This window comes from Humulus lupulus, chromosome 4 (assembly GCF_963169125.1).
Source record: "Humulus lupulus chromosome 4, drHumLupu1.1, whole genome shotgun sequence".
NCBI classification, from domain to species: domain Eukaryota; kingdom Viridiplantae; phylum Streptophyta; class Magnoliopsida; order Rosales; family Cannabaceae; genus Humulus; species Humulus lupulus.
Window position 1 is genome coordinate 204853577 of NC_084796.1, and position 8583 is coordinate 204862159.

Here is an 8583-nt window from a genome sequence, read left to right on the forward strand (position 1 = left end):
CGGATTCATCACTGGTGAGACTCATTGCTCGGTTGTTTCGCAATGGATTCTTTCCACGTCGCCTCGTCTCCGCGGTGTGAGACCGAGACGTCTGGCTTCTCTCAGATGGAGCGCCTCTCCGCTCCTGGAAAGTCTCCCTGTTTCCTTGCCTTTCCCCCGCACGCCCTTGATCCTGATCTCGAACAGGTTGAGCGTTTCTGTGTGGGGGTGAAGGATATCTTATGGGTGACGGAGGGAACCGTATAGGCGACGGTGGCTGCCACCCTTGTCGCGGCCTAGAGGGTCCAGAATTTGCCCGAGATGGGTCAGTCGCGTTCGGTGCGCTCCCAGGTACCTGAGTCCGAGCCTCTGCAGGGGTTCGGTTATTCTCAATTCCCGCAGGCACTTCCACAGGCGGGTTAGGCGGGACCCGAGTTCGGGTACTCCTCTGGGGCCTAGGAGGAGCAGATGGCTCTGCTGGCGCCGAAGGTTGAGTCGGCCTCCTTGTGGCAGCATCCTTTCGCGGACGCCCACGGGGCCTCCGGGGAGGAACATGCACGTCCCTTGGAGGAGGGACTTGGTTTTCACGCGTAGGCGGGGGCTGAGCCACCTGCGCCTCTACGGCTATCCTAGTCAACTCCTCATTCCGTTTGTTGGCCTCTGCCAACAGCTGTTTCAACTGCCGGTTTTCCAGTTCTACAATAGGAACGTAACGCTCAGGATTGTAGTACATATCCTCATCCCTTGGTGGAGGCGGTGGTCCCCGGGAATCAGAAGACCCACTCCTCTCCTCAACATCCGGGTTCTCCATTGGTTGTTTTCCAGGACGTCTTGGGTAATTTTCTTCAGGGGTGTTCTGATTGTTTGTGGCCATGATTTTCTCAGGGATGAATGCTTAAGACTCTCAATGAAAGCACCAAACTGTTGACGCCGTTTTTCGTCAAACAGTCAAAGAAGAGCACGTAAACAATAACTGAAGATGGCCAATTGAAATAAAACAATGTAAACACGCGATTTTTACGTGGTTCAGCAGTTAAATCTGCCTAGTCCACGAGTCTTTGTTATTAAACTCAAGATTATCTCTAGGAATTCTTCAAGAATGAATTCTCCAGAGTTTTCTCTCAAGGATTAGAATTTCGGTCATTTACAATGGTGCATGGCCTCTCTATTTATAGAGAAGGCTGCAGAATACTATCCCACATATTTTGGGTAGTTACTCTTTTTGTATAAATAAAATTAATGGCTTTAAATGCCTATAATCAGATATAAACGGAAACGTCCCCTGAAGACCAGGGGACGTATAACTGACCAAATAATATCCCATGATTCTAGGGGATTTACAATAATAAATGAGGATTACATCTCATATTTATAACACTTGTAGATATTCAAGGTGGTTATCACGTATCTCTAAGGCTTTAGCCTCCCAGGTTTCCCGTCACCTTTCGAGCTGGAGACATCTTCCGAGGTCACATGGCTTTCGAGATCATATGTGCGTCGAGCTCGAGACCCCTGACCTGAGGTCATCCCTGGAGATGAATGCTTCCCCGGAGTTATCTTTCAAGATCATGAATACTTCGAGGTCACCATACTCGAGGTTGTCTATGTCCTGCAGGCTCGACATGTAATCCTGGAGCATGTTTCCAACCTTACGAGTCTACTTACTTGCGAATTCCAACTTTCGAGGTCATATTTTGCATAGCTCGAAATCTGGGTGTAACAAAAGGGGTATTTTTGTCCAACACATGGTTGGGGGCACATTAATGGGAGGAGTGTTTAAGTTGGCATATTAAAAAAATTTCCTATGTTATGATGAATAGAACCTAAAATTTCCCTTTTCTTTTTAACTGCCCCTCTTCCAAGCTTAATTTATCTACAAATTCAATCTTTACAATGTAAATCATTAGGCTTAAAATTTAAACAACTCTTTAAAATATACACCACTAGGCATAAAATCTAAATCACGTCTCTTTAAAGTGGTTTTAAAATATAAACCACAATCATTTAAAATTTAAACCATAATCATTTAAAATTTAAATCATTAGGCTTAAATTTTAAACCACAACACTTTAAAATACAAATCACTATGCTTAAAATCTAAACCACGTCTCTTTAAAATGTAAATCAATAGGCTTAAAATGTAAACCACAACACCCAGATTTCGAGCACCCAGATTTATATAAATCATAACTATTTAAAATTTAAACCACAAGACTTAAAATCGAAACTATTTCTTTTTAAAATGTAAACCACTAGGCTTAAAATCTAAACCATGCCTGTTTAAAATGTAAACCACAACTCTTTAAAATATAAATCACAATCATTTAAAATATAAATTACAAGGCTTAATATGCAAAACACAAGGCTTAAAATGTAAACCACATTCCATTAAAATAATGTAAACCCTACTAGAAAGGCTTGAAATGTAAATCACGACCATTTAAAATGTAAACCACAAGGCTTAAAATAAATATCATAAGTCTTAAAATATAAACCACAATAATATGTGAACTCTACTGGAAAGGCTTAATTTAAATCACAATGCTTAAAATGTAAACCACAAGACTTAAAATTTAAACAATTCATTAAAATGTAAACTACTAGATTTAAAATCTAAACCACATATATTTAAACTATAAAGCATAACGTTTAAAATCTAAACCAATTTAAAAAAAAAATTAAATCAGAAGGCTAAAAATTTAAACCACTTGGCTAAAAATATGAACCACGTCTCTTTAAACTATAAAGCAAAACATTTCAAATATAAACCAAAACTCTTTAAAGTTGAAACCACGTCTCTTTAAACTATAAAACATAACGTTTAAAATCTAAACCAAAACTCCTTAAAATTTAAACCACCGTGTTTAAAATCTATACCACAACACTTAAGAATATAAAGCATTACATTTCAAATCTAAACCAAAACTCTTTAAAATCTAAACCACAAGGCTTAAAATTCAAACAACTAAGCTTAAATTCTAAACCACGACTCTTTAAACTATAAAGCATAACATTTAAGATCTAAATTAAAACTCTTTAAAATTTAAACCACTAGGTTTAAAATCTAAACTACGACCATTTAAACTGTAAAGCAACACATTTAAAATATAAACCAAAATTCTTTAAAATTTAAGTCGCAAGACTTAAAATTTAAACATTAGGCTAAAAATATAAATCACGTCTCTTTAAACTATAAAGCATAACGTTTAAAATCTAAACCAAAACTCTTTAAAATTTAAACCACTAGGCTTAAAATCTAAATCACGACCCTTTAAAGTATAAAGCATAACATTTATAATCTTGTAACACCCCGATTTCCTAAGACATTACTTAGGGAGTCTGTTTAAAATAATAAACAAATAAATACTTTAAGACACTAAAAGAAAATATTTATTTAAAATTGTTATCCAAAAAACAAGCATGGATGACATGGCAAACATTTAGTACACGTGGCTGACATCTGGCAGAATTTGTGCTCGACTATCGACCAGGAAGACATCTAGTGTCACAACGTTTGATCTCTTCATACAACCAGCCTGGTCGTACGCATGCTATACGCGGAGAAGATCTTATGCAGTTATGATAGTATCCGAAATTATCTCCCATGATTTCCTGAGTATCTGATTATTTAGGAAATCATATCTGTAACAAATTAATGTAAATCCTCCTTGAGCCTATAAATAGAGAAGGAGGGCTTAAGGGAAAGGATCTTCTGCTTCTTCTTTCTTGCTTTCTGATCACTAGAGATTAGAGTTATCATATTTGATATATTGTATTGTTCTTCAGAGGTTGGTGAAACTCATTGAACCCTAGTTCTTTGATCACTCCTTTGAATCCTATATCAATAACAATTCAAGTGGACGTAGGTTATTACCAGATTCTGGGGTCGAACCTCTATAAACCCTTGTGTTCTTTATCATTTTGCCATCACATTCTTTCCAACGTGTTCGTCCACATCAAGCAAATTTGACTCCGTGTCAGTTGGCCAAAATCAGGGTCAACAAAAATTTAAACAAACAATGAGATCTCATTGTTTAAAAATAAAAATGTTGGACGCTAGGTTTAATAGCAACAACATAAAGAAAATAATCGTTTCAAGTATGAAAATTAAAAACATGACATTTATTTCTAAAAACATAAAATAACTAGAGCCCAGCCTCTAACATGTTCGGTCCATGCCTTGAGCCTGCACCACTCACTGCTTCGCTTTGTCTTTACATGCACACAGAGTACCCGTGAGCTAACGCCCAGTAAGAAGAGCTATGTAGGACATGACTCCCAAAAACCAGAAAACATAAACTTTAAACTAAACATAAATAAACATCATAAACATAATAATCACCGTGCGATATATAAACACAACATCACACTAACATAATGTGTGTTATACTCACACACATAAATACTAACAAGTCATGTTGATCGGACATGAAATGTAATTTTTTTTGCCTGCGCTGTACTCACACTCAGCATTCCCACGGTGGCACCTAGTCTAGCCTGCGCTGTACACACACTCGGTAGTTCCATGGTGGCATCCTATTATCCTGAGTTATACACACCCAAGATAATTCCTACAAGTGCTACACTCACACAAGCAGCTAGAATCTAGTAGCACGCCTACTCTATTATCTAAGCATGTCTACTAACTAAAATGCCTAGCTATCCTTATGCTAGTCAATCTAATGCAACAATTCAAGTCACAAATATGATTACATAATTAAACAAATAAGAAAACAAGGTTGTACGCATAACGTACACCCTGTGCGCATATGTCCACTCTTTTTACAATGCGTTGTTCGCTGACTTGTCCCGAACTACTTGTTGTGTCACCTCGACGACCGCTAGCTTCTAGATGTTCAATTACACAGCAACAATTCAGAATAAAGTAAAAATAGGCGTTATGGTTTTATTTCAAAACCCTAATTATCGAAATAATTTGCCTATGCAATTTTAACGTGCATGGCACGTAAATTAAAATCATTTTTCACAAAGATTCGAACCATAATGTCACATGCACAAACAATGAGGTTTCTAACGTAAAACATGAATTCATATAAATATTTTTTACGTAAAAAATTATCAAAATGCCTTTAATATCATAATTCATAAAAGACTCAATAATTTTATAAAAATGATCATATGACAACAAAATTTAACAAAAAACTTTCCAAAACCCTAAATAATCAACAAAGGCTCATATAAGACCAAAAAAAATAATTTTTAACATTTATAAATTATTTTTCCTCAATTTCCGAAATAAAACCAAAATAATTCAAACTAAATATACAGTCAGCCCAAAATTCAAAATAATCACACAGGACTGTTCAAAAAGCCAAAATAAACTTACGAAAAATTATTTTAGAATTTTCTGAACAAAATATTTATTTTTCTTAACTAATTTAATATAAAAAACAAATTAATTAAAGAAAAATACATAAACGATTAAAAATAAAATATAATTGTGCAGACTAGTTTCTACACCCTACAGTAACACACAAAAAATTACCTAGGGTTCATTAATATTTTTCATAATTATAATATAGAATAAGCCAAATAAATCATGGAAATTACACAAATAATACAAATTCAAAATTAAAAATACAGAGAGCCTTAGAATCTCATTTTAAATATATACAAAAATTTCCAGTATTTTTAGAATATTTAAATAATTTTCCACATTTATTTATTTAAATCACATATTTAAAAGCAAATAATTCAAGAAATGATCAAACATAATCAAAGCTTAAATCTAAAAATACAGAGCCATTCTAAATCATACATAAATTATTCAAATAAAAACTCATATTTTTCTGAACAATAAAAATATTTTCAAAATTAATATCTATTTAAACTTCAATAAATCATAGAAATTCAAGGAAAAATCAGAAAAATACCAAACCAGTTGGAAAATGCTCTAAAATTAATGTACTAATTTTTAAGATTGAACAACCAAAGAAAAACTAGAAAAACACGTGTTTTGAGACCTGGTCGAAGCTTCGTCGTGGCTCTCCTTCTTCGGCGTCGACAACCTCTTCCCAGCCTCCCTGACGGCATTTGTAGCCTCCTTTCGATTGGAAAATGATCCTACGATGTCCAACACTCCTTCCCGATCAAGAACAACCCAAGAAAATGATTGGAAGCCCTCCGTTTGAACTTGTCTCCTCCACATTCAGTACATCGGTTTTAATGGTGCTTGGATTGTGATTTTGGTTATCGTATGGTTTCTCTTCGTTTCTCTATGTCCAAGATGATCCTTAGGTTCTTAAGAATCAATCCCAAATACCCATAATTTCCCAGAACACGTACAAACTCCAACCCGATGCTATCCTTTTTTTTAAAAAAAAAACGATAATGACCATGTTTAACGTGTTGCGTTCGGCTTAGAGGGTCCTCCACCCTTTAAAGGATCCCAATATCATGTCTTAAATGAAAGAAATAAAAAAAAAGAATCAACATGGTTGGAAATCCCAATTGTCCGATCCCTCCCCTCAAAAATAGGGATTTTAGTTCAAATTTTCTAAAAATGATAATGAAAAAATATTACCATTTTAATGATGCTTAATAATTTGAAAAATAATCAGAAAAATAGCATTTTAAATCTTAAAATATCCATAAAGATTTTTGTCTGTATTTTCACCTTCTGACATGTGTCAGTTAAGAGGGATTAGTGATGAGGTGTAACGTCCTGTGTTTTTGGGTACCTTTAAACGACTCGGGTCGGGTTTTTTTTCCGAGTTAAGAATATTATGTTAAATAATATTATATTTGTTGGAAATTATTCCATGAGTTATTGCTAGCAAAATTTTGAATTTTGTGATTTAAAAGTCAACATAAGACTTTCGGTCCTAGACCGACACAAAAACCCTGATCGGGTAAAAATCTCAGAAAATAAAATGAAAAACTATGGCAAATATATTTTGGGCATAAAATACATTCATAAAAATTAAAGTTTGGTGAAAAATAATAAACTTAAGGAAAAATGGAAATTTTATGGCATTTTGTGTTAAATGCCTAATTTTACTGAAATGTGGAATTTTATTTCATGAATGGATTTTAGGTTAAATTTTATTGTGTGATCAATTAGATTAAATGTGAGAGACATTTAATTTAATTATTTAGTGTTAATTTTTGTGATTAAAACTTAATAAGAGTGAAAAAGGTATAGAAAGTCACTTTGGACTTTTCTTCTTAGGAAATAATTATTAACCATTATAAAAAATATATATATTATAAGTGGGTATTTAGGATAGGTTGTCGGCCATGTGGGGTGTTAAAAAGGATATAAACCAAAAAAAATAATTAAGTTTAAATCCCATTTAATTAAGAAGTCAAGTGGGTAGAAAAAAATACTCAAGTGTTTTGTGATATTTTGAAGAGTTTTGTGAGCCATTCTAACCCCAAAACCGACTACACCTCTCTCCCATTCACTCTCATCTAATTTTTGAAGACTCTCTCAAGTGTTCTCTCCATTTTCAACCCCAAGAACACCAAGGAAACTTGGAAGCTAAGTCTTGGTCTAGGAAGGGTTGTCCATAAGGTAAAGTTTCATAAATCTAGACTTTTGTAAAGTTTTAATCATAGAGTTTCAAATAGCTAATTAACTATGTTGTTGGGGGAAGTTGGTTAGGGTTTTTGAAAGGTTTTGAAGGAGCCAAAGCTAGTAGGAAGATCCACACCTTAGCAATAACACCAAAGAGGTAAAAAGTCTACTTTGATGGTTTTTATTGTATGATTTTTAGTTTTAAGCATTATTTTGTATAGTTAATGCTTAAAGTTTCTTATTGGTGATGTAATAAGGTTATGGTAGTTTTTTTATAATTTTAATGATGCATGTGTGTTGATTTTTGAAAATAGAAACCAAAACCCCCAAGGGTTTTGTAGGAAATCCTAAAACAAAACATGTTTTGAGCTGTGACTTCCAAGGGGTCAAGTAGCCACTGTATATTGATTTTGTAAAATTAAATTATACTGTGATGTTGTTGAGATTGAGTACATAAAATTGAGCTTTTGAAACACTCAAAAATGTTTAGAAATGAGTAAGTTATGCTATTTCAAAGTTTAGGTAAAAAAAACTGTTTTTTTGTATTATTATTTTCGGAACCAAGTTTGGACAACCACTGTATAGGGCAAACAAACCCAGTTTTTTTTTCTAAAATTTTGTGGACATATTGTTGGCATAACCTAGTATTCCACTGTAAAATTTGGTAAGAAAATATTGAACGGTTTAAAAGTTATTAACTGTCAAAGTTCAGAAAAAATAAGGACTTGAAAATAATGTCATTTTTACCTCATTGTTGGAAAATTATTTCACCAATAAAAAATGCTCATTTTGACCTAAGATTTCACAAAAAACTAAATGGCATCCCAAAAATGGAATTGGAAAATTTTGGTAACAATTGGGTAAGTAAATTTCAAGTTATGAACTAACGAAGTATGTAGTTAAAAATGTGAAAAATATAATTTTCACACTTAGTGTAAAAATGAGATTTTGGAACATAAGGTAAAAAGTAAAATTTTGCTTATTTCAAGATATAAACTTGGTAAGTCTTGAAAACATATTTTCACTAAAATTACCACTTTGAGTTTAGTGTGAATTATTTTTAT